We start from the raw sequence: 13,427 nt of genomic DNA on the forward strand, positions 1-13,427 counted from the left end.
TTACAGTAAGAAGCTCTGACTTTGGATGATTAAGTATTTGGTGTAAATTCAGAATTGTCTTTTTGTTCTGTTCCTGTGGTAGGCCTGCTGTCTGTGACTCTGTTCACACTTCTGTTACGAGCTTTTCTTGAGCTCTTGAGATGAGAAGAATTAGGAAGAATGGTTATGCAATTTCTCCTTATGTTTTCTCCTGAGTGGGACGTAAAGGAGGAAGACGCTGCAGAATGTTCTGCTGTGGATACTCTGCTGAACTATGCTTGTGTGCATAAATATGTAAATATATACTGGTGAAACATATCTAAGTATGGCCTGTCCTCATTATCCAAGGGAAACATGATTTGCAGGTGATGTGAATTATTTTGGTACCTGTTTGCAGCCTACTGTGATTGTTTCACTCCTAATAATGACTTTCTTTGCAGTCTCTTCAAACTGGTTCCATTCCTACTCCACAAAATGAGATTGCTTCCTTTCCCCATGGTTGCTTTATTTAAATAATAAACTTTTGTAGTCAAGATGATCTTGCTTTAGTTTGTCCAGTGCCTACTGTGAAGAAGTCCTGATTTCTATCTGCTTCTTTTAGGGATACAGAAAAATTGAACAATTCTGTCCAGGATTTGATTTGAATAAGATTTTAAGCTGTAATACTTTTAATAAAGTAAGCAGAATTAACTTTAGGTATAATTCTTTTCTCATTTTGGTCTTTGACAGCTTTGAAACTTTTTTCAATTTTCTTGTACTGTTGGATGCAATCTTTTTTCTCAAACTGTCAAGATTGACTCAAACGCCCCAAGCAGCGAACTTAAAAAAATCCCAAACAAACCTGAAACTGTCTTTTTAATTACAGTCATCTTACTTGTTGGTTTTAAGACCAGTCAGAGAGGAAATAAATTATTTTAAAAAATTCATTAAGTGTCTAGCACTGAGGATGTCTGTGTACCTGTTCAACCTAATTGGGATATTAGTAATCATAATTATTCAAGAGCTTTGTAAAGTTTTCACATCATTGACTACAAATGGAGCTATAATACATTCTGTACACGTGCTTCAGTGTGTTTTGGAGATTGTTGCCCTGGCATCTGAAACTAATTAGTGTTCAGAAAACCTTGTATAGGTGCATATCAAGGCCTGGCTATCTAGAAGGTAATTTTGATTATATAAAAGCTTAAAATGGTAAAGAGAATTTTGTGAGTATTTTTTGATATATAAAGTAAATTACTGAGGGCAGTGCTAGCCTTTTGAAAAAGAATACTAAATACTGTGGGCATTTCTGTTGTAGGCATGCCTGATAGGTAAGATGCTGGTATATTCTTGCTCCTGTGATTTGTGGAGGAGTTGAGGGGGTAACAAAGTTCACTGTGAGGTTAGTAGGTTGTGTATCTTATGTATGTGAAGCATGTAAGCTTTGTATATTGCACATCTTTGGAAATGAGGAAGGCATTCTGGGAACAAAAGTCCTTGGAAGCCAGTGAGAGAGTGGGCAGGAGACATAAGATCCATTGTTCCTGGTGCTGGAATTGAGTATCCTGACTTTTAGTCACAGCTCTCTTGTTATACCTTGTTTCAAAAAGCCCTCCAGGTAACGGAAGTTCATGCCTTACTGCTTTCACTGTATGGCATAAATGAAGAATATGCATCTTTTAATCAGAATGACAAACATCAAACATTTGCCTGCTGTGATGCCTCATATTCAGTGAGAAAAGTGACTGGTAATTTTTTGAATGGTGGTGTTTGCATCATACCAATTTCCCCTCCAAATTTGCCAGTTAAGTAGAATATTGTCTCTAGCTTCCCATTTGAAAATTTGAGTTGGTATTAACAGTAGAAAAGATTTTTCTCAATGTTCTTATAACGATAACAATTTTTTTGCCTTTAAAACACTGCATTAGTTCACTGATACGTCAAGTAATGCAGAATCTGCCTTACAGGTTCCTGGAGTGGTAACTTCAAGTACAGAATAAAGAAGTTGCAGGCTGGAACATAGTGGATTAAAAATAGGATTTTCTTTAGACACTTTATCAATTTGCTAAAACTGCTCCTGAAATCTTTTCAAACTCAATGCAACGTGCTAAATCTTTACTAATAGCATAAACACCTAACATGCAGCATACAAAAGTTAAGATAGGAAATTAAAATTCTGCTTTCAGTAACATAGTGTTTGACCACAAAGCTTTCCTAAGCATATGCGTCAGTCCTGGATGTTTTATTTTTGCTGTATGATTGTTGGAGGACAGTCTTACATGAGCACTTTTAAGATGTAAAATTAGATGGATATAATACACTTGGATTAATTTTCTGTAAATATTATCTGATCATCTTTGAAAACTGGACGCTTGGGTGGCACTTTTTGGCTCTAGACATTTCCTATGTGAAAATGTTGGTTGATTTTTGAACCTTTTTTTTTTTTTGGCGGCGGAAAAAATGGTAGACAGTGCTGACAAGCTGACACTTTTAACGTATAAATAACACTTAAAACCATGGAATTTTAAAGCATAAGACTCTTTATAAAGCACTCTAATATTTTTCCTGATTAGTGTATTCATCACTGCCATTGTACGTGGCAGTTATTTGTAACACAATTCATGTCTTTATGGCTCAAAATGCTGAATTCTGAGACAGTTTGTCCTTGATTCCAGGGGCAGTTGGTTGTCTGGGAATGACATTTTCAGGTACATCTTTCCTTACAGACTCTCATCTGTAGGCACCTGTCTAAATCTGGCAGTTGAGCACCAGCTGGGAGTTATGACCCAGAGAAGCATAAAAAGGCTGGAGCGAGATAAAATGATCCATCAAGTCCTGCTTGTAAGTCGGGTCTCCAAACATGCGTTTTCCACTCTATAAATTAAAAATTAAAATACTAATGGGTGTGCTTTTGTGTTCATCCAACAATTGGTTCATTAGGTAGGTATGTACAAAGAGGCTCTGCTTGTCAATGCTGTTTGGCTCTAAAAGGAGGCAAAATCGGTAGGGGTTAGGCTGGTGGTGAAACGCCCCCCCACCCCTTTTACCTTCCTTCCATGTTTGTTCTGGGAGGCTGGCGGTAGGTAATACTCATCCTGCATAGAGCCGGTTGGCATTGTGAGTGTTCTGTCACTAGTCACAGCTGTCAGGTATGTCAGTCATGTGGTATTGTGGTGGTGTCAGAGACATAATCAGAGAGATTAGGTGGACACAAAGAGCTCTGAATGAGGTGGTAATTGCGTTCAGGGGGAAAAGAGCGTTAAAGAAAGAAACTTTCCTTTCTCACAAGATCCATTAAAGAGGTGACAGCTAATATATTAAGGCTGGAACAAGATAATTGTGGTAAGAATCTTTGTGTGTTCTCCCTAAAATGCAATGTGCTCACAATAAATATTCAAATGCTTATTTTGTGTTGTGAATACCAGATAACCATTTACAGTGAAATGCGACCTCTTTCAAAAAGTTTAAATTCATTGCCAAGAATGTCCTAGGAACAGTTATAAAACTCAAAAGGAATATTGGTGCTATACTGAATCACAAAAATGCCATCTCATGAAAGCTTCTTTGCAGGGATTTTCTTCAAATTGGTCTAGTGGAAAAGAAATACTGAGATGCCAGCCATGGGCTGTACTCTTCAGACTTTGCTCTCTTTGAGTAGTACTTGAATAATATCTCTCCCCCTCCTCTTTCTCACTTTTTTTTTTTTAACAGATTACTTGAGTATCTGTTTACATTACAATTTTGCTTTATTGATGCCATGTTTCAAAATTGTTACTTATCCTTAAGATCCAGGAAGAAATTTCCCTTCCCTTCCCTTCCCTTCCCTTCCCTTCCCTTCCCTTCCCTTCCCTTCCCTTCCCTTCCCTTCCCTTCCCTTCCCTTCCCTTCCCTTCCCTTCCCTTCCCTTCCCTTCCCTTCCCTTCCCTTCCCTTCCCTTCCCTTCCCTTCCCTTCCCTTCCCTTCCCTTCCCTTCCCTTCCCTTCCCTTCCCTTCCCTTCCCTTCCCTTCCCTTCCCTTCCCTTCCCTTCCCTTCCCTTCCCTTCCCTTCCCTTCCCTTCCCTTCCCTTCCCTTCCCTTCCCTTCCCTTCCCTTCCCTTCCCTTCCCTTCCCTTCCCTTCCCTTCCCTTCCCTTCCCTTCCCTTCCCTTCCCTTCCCTTCCCTTCCCTTCCCTTCCCTTCCCTTCCCTTCCCTCTTTTGAGTTTTATAAGACCCTTATTACAGATTTTGGTTATTGGCATGGGCCAATGGATTCCAAGTCAAATAGGAAAAAAGTGTCAACAGCTTTTGGTGTATTATATATTAGCAGTTGTTACATAGATCTTCCCAAGTTAGGAATGAATTCCATGGCTGGTTGATTGTGGAAAAATAAGCTTCTATGACCAACCCCATGTTCTTTATGACTCTAGTGAACAGTGACATTGATTTCCTGGCACTGCACAGCTGCTGTTCTGTTGAATGTTTAATCTGAAACCAACATGACTGTTTGAGATTCTTTATTATCAATGAATATAAAATTTATAAGTAATGAGTGTAAAAGCCCAAAGCAACTGCTAGTGGAAAAATCAGCCCCACAACAAATTCAAATAGTATCAAACATCTTCCACTGCACTACTTGCCATCAGAAAACATGAAAAGCAGTTTCATTTCTGTCCGTTAACTTCTTGGGATTTGGCTAGAGTGTCTGAGTTAACTGAAGTAAAAACCCAGTCTGGCAATCTTTGCTCACAGAACTTTCAGAGCCTTCAAAGATGACTGTATATGTACAGAAAGAAGAAAATACTGTATTAGACTCTATTGTGTTAAATTTTCTTGTCTCCCTTGCCATTCAAGCCAACACTTTTCCAGTTTCTTTTGCAGCAGCAAGTCCTGATAAACCTTACAATAAAAAATAGAGAAAGGTATGTGTCATGAAATCTTCTTTGACTGATTCTTCATATAAATCAAAGTTGTTTCTCATTTCTCATCGTATTTATGGTGGTTTTCCAAGCCTTCTTTTCTTGCTGGCTGTTGTGGTTGATAGTAAAGCAGGTTGAGAAGAGTCATCTCCAAAGATGGAAAGGTTTGACGCATTTTGATTGTAACTGTCCTGCAAGTGCTTTTAGGATAGTTTAGCCACCTTGTGTTAGTATAATGGATTGATCAGTTTGGTTCTTTTGATACAGGTAAATCCCTTTGATGCAGGTTAATTCAGGCTGTGTTTACAGAGGTTATTCTGATCCCTTTTTCAGGCTCCTGTATGTGTTTTCAAAGAAACAAAACCCCAAAATCTTTGGAGAATGAAAACCCATTCCTCCCTATTTACAGAATAGGTTTTTTTCTCTCAAGCTGGAAGCCTACAAAATAAGTCTTAGGTTTTCATCATAATCCTTTATGAGTTTTAAATCTACTTCATAAGTTGGCAATTTTAAATGGTTCCTGGTGAGTAGAGCCCTGGTGAGCTTCAAAACCACACACAGTTTCAATGAAGCTGTGTGAACCTGCTTCAGAAACTCTGCAAGTTTTCCAAGCTTTTATGCTCTCGTATGGTTTACAGACAAAAACCTACAGGGGTCCCATTTAAAGCCTCCTAGCAGCTAAAAGATAGAGGAAAAATGGCTTTTAAAAAACCTGAAGTACCCTCTTATGAGTGCATTAAAAGCAATTTTATTTGCTTTCCACTTTCAAAATGCTTCAAGCTGCCAAAGACGCGATGTTAGAAAATGACTCATGAGTACTAGAGAGAAATAGTCTTTGAAAGTTGGTTCATAGTAAAGGATGATAGCTAGGCAAGTGGAATTTCTGTATTGAGAAAGAAATATCTCGTGTCCTCATATTGCAGATTTTTTTTCTATCTCAGTAATCTGTTCTTCAATGGTTCTTCACCTTTATCTTACAGGTTTTCAGCAATTGTATGAAAATCAGCTCAGAGCTTCAGTTTGTTCCAGTGGATGCTGTCTATCAATGTTTGGAGATCAGGACCTCCACAGAAAGGGAAGGCAATGCTAAAACAATGAAGGCTTGTAATTTAACCTACCTTTCAGGTAAATCATGATGTGTCACCCTGTGGATTGTCTGGCAGTCTGTAATGTAGGTTTTAGGAAATTTTAGTCTTGCATTGTGGGTTTTACATTTTCATTTCAGTGTTTGGTACTGGAGTTTCTTGATTTATTTTCTCTATGGGAAACACTGGGCACAAAGGCAAGTATTAAAATGTTCTCTTCATTTTGATATTGCTACAGCCTCTCACATTTTTCTCTTTCTCTTCCAGTATAAACGAAGACAACAGCGTGGAGTAGACTTTTCAAAATTCAAGAATATTTGGACCTTGTGTTCCATTCCAAGCCTCTCTTAAACAAATATGCTTTCCTTTCTAAATTGTATTGCTGAGTGTTAGGGAAATAAATTGTTAGGAAAGATTCATTTAACGAAATCTAGAGATGACTTGACAAAACAAACTTAGTGAACTGTTTAAGTTCATTTTCTAATGGCTTAAACAGATATTACCTCTAAGAAGCTCTCCCCAAATCATGCCTTTTAAAGGCTTACCTTACGTACTTCATGGTCTTGTAAATGTAGCATATTTGGTATGAATAACCATGGAGGAAAAGGTCTAACAGCATTAACTTTTAATGGTTTTAGTTTTAAATTTTAAAACTACGTATTCACCAGCCCCTTAGCTTTTTCTCTAGGCAGTCAAAAAAGAAAGGAAAATTTTGATGCACTTGGTTGTTGACAATAGCTGAGAAATGAATAAATCTTACAAGAATTAAAAAACTAAAAGAATTAAATGAAAGTACAGAAGTGGCAGTAAAAAATGTCTGAGCTGTATTGTTCTTGTGACAAAACAGAAAGCAAGATGTGTGTGAACAGGATGTGAGCATAGCCTGAGATGATGAGATAAAAGATTCTTACCTGGTTTTAACTGTGGAAACACAACCGTGAGCCTAAAACTTACATCTGGAAATAATGCTGACTTACAAACTAGCAACCCATTGCGTAGCTGAGGACTAATTGAAGAGGTTTGGTATTTTTAAAAATCAAATAAATTAAATGATGGAATGAAATTTTGAAAGCACTTGCGTACTTAAAGCAACAGTTGGTGCTTAATCTAACCATTTACTTGTATAAATGATTTAATGCAGGCAAATTTTTTGATTCCCAAACCTCTTTTGCTGCTTCTTCACAACTGCATAGCTTTTTCTGGGGTCAGTGAATCCGTGTTAGGCAGCTGGTGAATGTTAGGAAGTTATTTCAAAGCCTCTTGCATGTGCTACCTATTTCTTGCATAGGCTCTGTAGTTTCTGTGTACCTCTCTCCATTGTGGTCACCCCTGGAGTCCTCAGAGAATTACTGCCAAAGCTCCAGGCATCCCTGTGTGGCCTGTGGGGAACTAGTCTGTCAGGCTTCTCAGTACTGCTGCAAGCATGAAAAGATGTTTGAGTTTTAAAAAAAATTCCCTCCAAACAAACAGGACCCCCACCCCCAGAAGAGCTGAGGCTTCCCAGAACTGCTGTAGCAATAAAGGATTACTCACAAGAAGAATAATCACTAGCATCACCAGACATGAAAACAGTTATGCTGCAGTATGATGTTACCCTCCTAGGAAGGGTCTAGGTGAGATTCTCCTGCAATGCTTTGGTAAGGAGATTATTGTGGGGTTTTTTTATGGCATGGAGTTCCTTATCCACTCTTCTAGAGAGAAAGAAATTTTGTCTTTGTAGAAAGACAAAATTTATTTTGTGTCCTTGCAAAAGCACACATGAATGTAGAATGAAAGAGAAATTTGTAAACTAACATGGAGATTGCATTTGTAATGTGAAAAATGAAACAGGTCTTTTTTTTTGGTGTGGTATAGAATGAGACAAATAGAAAAATGCTGATTAATTGAAGGTAAGGAAATTGACAGGTCGCTAAAAGATAGATTTTGGGAAGAGACTTTGTATACTTTAACACTTGGCTGTGCAGAAGAAGTGTTGTTGGTGGATTAAGTAGAAGATGTTAGTTTTAGCTACACAGATGAGAAATTATTTTTCTTTATTCTAGCAATGTATAGAAAATAAGCTGTGTTTTAGAAGACAAAACTGTCATTTAATCAAGTCGTGGGCAGAAGTTACTGCCTGGATCTTGCTGTGTTTTCAGAAGATGTAACTGCCCCTCAGCTGCTTGTCACCATCTTTTCAGCTGGTGATTATCATCATCTCAGATCTGTTCGTTGTGCATGTTGTAATTTTCTAACTTGTCTGTCAAAATGAGTTAGGTTGAAAAGGCTTTTTTTTTTTTTTTTTTTTTTTTTTTTTTTTTTTTTTTTAAGTTAACTTGGTTCTCTTTGAAGGCAACAGATTGTGGAACATTTGTAATAAGAGCCCCTCCAGCAGATAATCTCAAGCAGAAGGGTGATGACAGGCGGCTGGAGGTTGTAACCTCTTCTGAGCTGGAGGAGTTCCTTGAGATAAATTAGTTATTCCAAAACTTGGGTGGAAGCAAGCATATCTGCTGCAGGGACAGGGGTCTTGTAGACACCCCTCACCCTGCAAAAGCTACTTCTGACACTTGCACAGCCAGGAGCCACCCATGCTGCTGATCTGCTCCCTTCTACAGGCATGTGACTTAGAGCAGGGTGTCAGTATTTAGAGCCTGCTCACATCAGAAAGACATGCTGCAGTGGAAAGCAGGCCAGCTTGGAACAGTGATGCTGAGCATGAGGATGCCTTTGTCAGCTTGCCTAAGGACCAGCCCACCTACAGGTAACATTCTTCAACGAAATCGGATTGAAATCCAGATGCTCTCATCCCATAATTGCAACAAAACAGGGAACAGCTGCTGCAGGAGCAACGGCAGAGACTGAGGGGGTCTGTCAATGCCCTGGAGCACACTGCAGTTCTTGAAAACCTGCCTTCTCAGAAATCCTATTCATATATGCTGGAATGCTAACATGAAGGTTGTCCTAAGATGCTTTTCAGTTAATGTGGTAATGTGGGAGTTGCTAAAGCATTTGTTCATTGAGATGCATAAGTTGAGGACTTATTAGTGTGGGAGGCCATACTTCCTCTCTGCAGAGGAAGAACTCCACAGTGCTCAGCCTAGCTAATGTAACTCAGGATATGAAACTTTATAAATAATGATATCTAAAAGAGGCAATTTATGGTTCCTCTTGCCAAGAATTTGCCTTACTTGTTTATCTGGGGATAGGATGAGGGCCATTTTCTATGTTAACGTGATAGGCCCAATCTCTAGCATGTCAGGCAGATATATAGTCTCTTAAATGGATCTTCCTTTTGAAGATGAAGATGTATTTGTCCTCAGTCCCAAAATCCAAGATGTCATGCTCAAAAGCAGATAAAATAGCTATACATATGGAGTCAGACACAAACTCTGAAACAAAAAAGGCAAACTGGTTATTTTAGGAGAAATCCAAGTAGCAGTGATGTGAGTGCAAGGGTGGAACTGCCATCCCAGGGACATGAGAGATGAGCTGGAGAAAAGGTGGAAAGTCTGTTGACCTATTCTGGCATGGTGTCAATGTGCACTATTATATCCAGCTGGGAAAAATAAAAGGACCTGTAGTGGAGATAGTTTTACTGGGTCGTGCCTTCTGTAGTGCTTAGGGTACAGGTCTAATATTGTAACTCCACATTCCTGAACTTCTGTCTTTAATCACCAAGAACAGCATGTTCTTATGAGGACCTTGGTCTCCCTAGTGGGACTTGGAGAACATGCTGGCTGCTTAATGTAGCATTTCTTTCATCCAGGTCACAGAATCACTAGGTTGGAAGAGACCTTCAAGATCATCGAGTCCAACCCAGCCTTAACACCTCAACTAGACCATGGCACCGAGTGCCACATCCAGTCTTTTTTTAAACACATCCAGGGATGGTGACTCCACCACCTCCCTGGATCAGTACTGCTATTTCAGCATCAAGCTTCTGCAATTGTCAGTCTCAAAAAATTGAAACTCTCAAAGCACTGAAGGGTAACGCGGTGTCTATTGTAGCTGACTCTTGCAATGTTTGTTTTAGAAATGACTTAAATACTGTGTCAGTTAAAGACTGAGTGTTAAGTTGCTGAGACTACTTACTGAGATGCATCTAAAAGAAAGGATTTTTCTTTCATACAGCTACCTTTTAGTCACTTTATTTAGAACTTTGTAGGAAGAGTGATTAGAAAAAAAATCTGTAGCTCAAAATCAGTATTGAATGGTACTCTGTTTACAACAGAGAAATTTATTTATTGTATGACCATAATGTTTTCTTCTTAAAAAAAACCCCAAACTATAATAATATTTTCTTTCTGAAATTGTCCTTGCTGTGATTCACAAATCTAAACATTTTTTAACGAAAAACCTGCAATGGATCAAAAAGCTACATGAAGTATGTCTTTGCAGAACTTAAAGAGGACTGTGCTGCAGAAAATATCACCACCAACCATTAATGTAAATGGGTGTTCCTGAAGGTGCAATGGAATGTTCCTGACTAAAAGATATCTTTAATCCCTTTCTGAAATGGAATTTTGCAATGCAGCTGAGGGCCAACTGGTCGTAAAAGGCTTATTATGAGGCTGAGACATTGTTGGGTCTGGATACTCTTTGAATGGCATCTCGATATCAGCCTAGCCCCATGCTGATTTTTCTTTCTTTCTCACTCTTGGGGAATAGCTAAATGACACATATTCTTCTTCCTGCTGATGAGGTAAATTGTAAACATCCCTCTAGACTCTCAAATTCACCTGCTAGAGTGATTTGTCTCAGCTGTGGCAATGCAAAGTTTCTTTTCATGCAATTAATGGGACAATTATATCAGAATGATGAGATCATGCCTTTTGCTGAAAAGAATAAGGATCTTTCATGAACAAAGAGAGCTTTATTTACATCTTTACAAATAAAGCACCATTTTATTCAGTGAAAGTGGGTGACTGCTACAACTTGGGTAGGCACAGCATGGTATGAAGGTGAACTCTGTAGAGTGGTAGGTAGAGCTTTGGTGAGGCTGTCTCAGAACAAAATAAGTGGTATTTTGGGCTTTTTTCCCTTCTTACACTGACTAGTAGACCAGTGTACAGAGAGTTCTGGTATTGCCTAAATAAACCTAAGACTGTTGAAAGTAATTTCATTTATTTGCTAAATAAATGTAGAGAACCCATCTTGGTCTTTTCAAGACTTTTCATGTAGGTAGATTTTGTGCGTGTAAATCGGAGAGCAGCGGTGGACAGTTCTGTACTCTGAGGGAACCACTGTGACTCATAATTTGATCCCAAGTTATGAGCCATATCTGAACAGAAATATGGAAAATATTTTCATTCTTGATTCTTTAGACTTACATACTTGTACAAGAGAAACCCCATTGACATTGCTAAGAGAAATACATGAGTCTATTTTTACAGTTCTTTCTTTAAGCTGCAGAGCATATTTTTTCTTTTAAAAACTCATTCAGTGAATACTAATTTCAGTCTGACTTTTGACACTGTTCTAAATGACATCTGGAGTTCATATAAAATCATATGTCTAGTACAAAGCTGAGACTGCCCACTGACAAATAAATTCCTATGTTCATGTAATTCTCTTTAGGAGCAGACAAATCACAGCTATACCGACTCCAAAGTGGTTTTGGTTTTATTTCTGGTAGCAGACATGATTCTGAGGCCTCTTTGAATGAATTCAGCATCTAGCCCGTGCCTGGAGCATTGCAGTTAACTACCAAGTAGAGCCTATACCAGTTAATAGAGGGACTTGTGGATGTAGAGAAGCCTCCTTGATATGGCTCCAGTTTTTACCATGTGGGTGAGTGGTGTGTGGAACCAGAGAGGCCCAGTAGGTGAGAGGGTGACTCGGAGCCCCTTGCAGCAGCAGCTGGGCAGCCTCTGGCTGCGTGCCCCATGCAACTGTTCAAGCAGCCCAGGCACCGGTGTTCCTTGCCAAGATTTCCATGCTGCTGCTGGGCTGCGGTGCCAGGAATGGGGTTGAACAGAACAATATCTTCTTTGCTCTGCTGCCTTGCCCCCAGCAGAAGGACAGATATTTGGAGGGAGAAAGGGCTTGGAGATAACGTTGTGCCTGTTTGCCCGGGGAGGCTCTGAGGTCTCTGCGTGGCCTCGCTGCATGGGGTGTCATTCAAGTTTTGTTGTTGCTCATCTTTCATGCTTTCAGAGTAACAAACTGAGTACAGCAGAGAAATAAATAAACAGCACTGTAAAAGCTATAAAGATTAAACAAGTAAGCCTTAAGAAATTAGAGAGCAGGAACAGGCTTTATTGTCTTGGAGTTGTCGAGTTTTGAAGTTTGGGATAGTTATGTGCTAAAAGACTGTGAATGGCATAGCCACAAATAAACCATAAGCAGATATTTATGTGCCCTTGTTTGCAAGTCTCAAGTTTGAGGAACAAGGACATTATTTCACACATTTTCACCTTGCAGAAAGTCATAGCTTGAAGAAGTGAATTTTTCTGGAAACAAGGTAACTTAGATCGGCATTAACTCCAGGTGTAGCTGTATTTTATCAAGATGTTGCCAGACTGTCTGACATAATGTAAGTGCACGTATATCGAGAGTACACATACACGAATAACCTGCTCGATCTCTAACTCCTCAGTCTAAGGAAATTACTCCAAGTCAGCTGTTTTGCATTAACTGCCTGCATGCAAATTGTTATTGTCAGGTCAGTATGAGCCAATTCTAAGTCGTTTATTTTCTTGGTTAAGGACCAACTTCTTTTGCATGTGCTGCTGGGGCATAGTATACATTTTATAGAAAACAACTGAAGATGGACTGATTTATAGTAAATTTGACATCCTAGCTTGTGACAATTGTTCATGAATTCCTATTGTTAGTGTGGTGTAGTCAATATGATGCTGAACAAAAGCAAGATGTTAATCTGCACAAGTAAAGCAAAATTTCTACCAAGGGGAACTTCTTTCCATATGTATTGCTGATTTATCCTTCAAGGAGTTTCCATTCTATGCAATGAAGGTCAAACTACTCTAGAAACGGTAACATAATAATAGAAAATAAACAAAAGTAGAGGTCAATTTCACAGTGTAATTTGATTCATATTTCTGCAAATGTTAATGATAATGTTATATCAGAAGAATTTGCAAAGTTGCATTACTCTGGAACAGGATTTTTTTTTCAGTGTTAGGATTACAATCCATCATGTCACTTAACATTTAAAAAACCTCCAAACTCTGGTATATAGCATCACAGCCTATTGTGTAAATTCCTAACCTAGAAAAACTGTTTCACTTGTGAAAGTCTGTGTTACATAGTGTATAATCTGTACCATTTCTAAGACTATCCTGGAACATAGCAGTTTCCCACTCCATAGATTTGAGAGAGAAATATGGGGGGTTTGTGTGTCTCATTATGTTAAACATCTGAATTTGAGGTATTAGTTTCACAACACAACAGGGCACATCTCAGTACTTCTAACACTCACGTAGGAGATGTATGTATGACCTGTTAGGATGGTACTTATAAAGTAGAGCTTTGAAGTTAAGATTTT

At 38.8% G+C, this 13,427-nt stretch overlaps 1 long non-coding RNA gene across 3 annotated transcripts; it reads left to right on the plus strand.

Moving 5' to 3' along the window:
- The first annotated feature begins 1,062 nt into the window (after positions 1–1,062).
- Positions 1,063–11,387, plus strand: LOC134550397 (uncharacterized). Of its 3 annotated transcripts, none has more exons than XR_010080328.1 (5): positions 1,063–1,140; positions 2,685–2,799; positions 5,834–5,978; positions 6,206–7,551; positions 8,536–11,387. It is a non-coding gene; the product is annotated as an uncharacterized LOC134550397 (long non-coding RNA). The 3 variants fall into 3 exon arrangements; XR_010080327.1 differs by having other exon boundaries at positions 6,206–8,681; positions 9,687–11,386; XR_010080326.1 differs by having other exon boundaries at positions 6,206–11,386.
- Positions 11,388–13,427: the final 2,040 nt, after the last annotated feature.

Source organism: Prinia subflava, chromosome 1 (assembly GCF_021018805.1).
Source record: "Prinia subflava isolate CZ2003 ecotype Zambia chromosome 1, Cam_Psub_1.2, whole genome shotgun sequence".
Classification (NCBI taxonomy): Eukaryota; Metazoa; Chordata; class Aves; order Passeriformes; family Cisticolidae; genus Prinia; species Prinia subflava.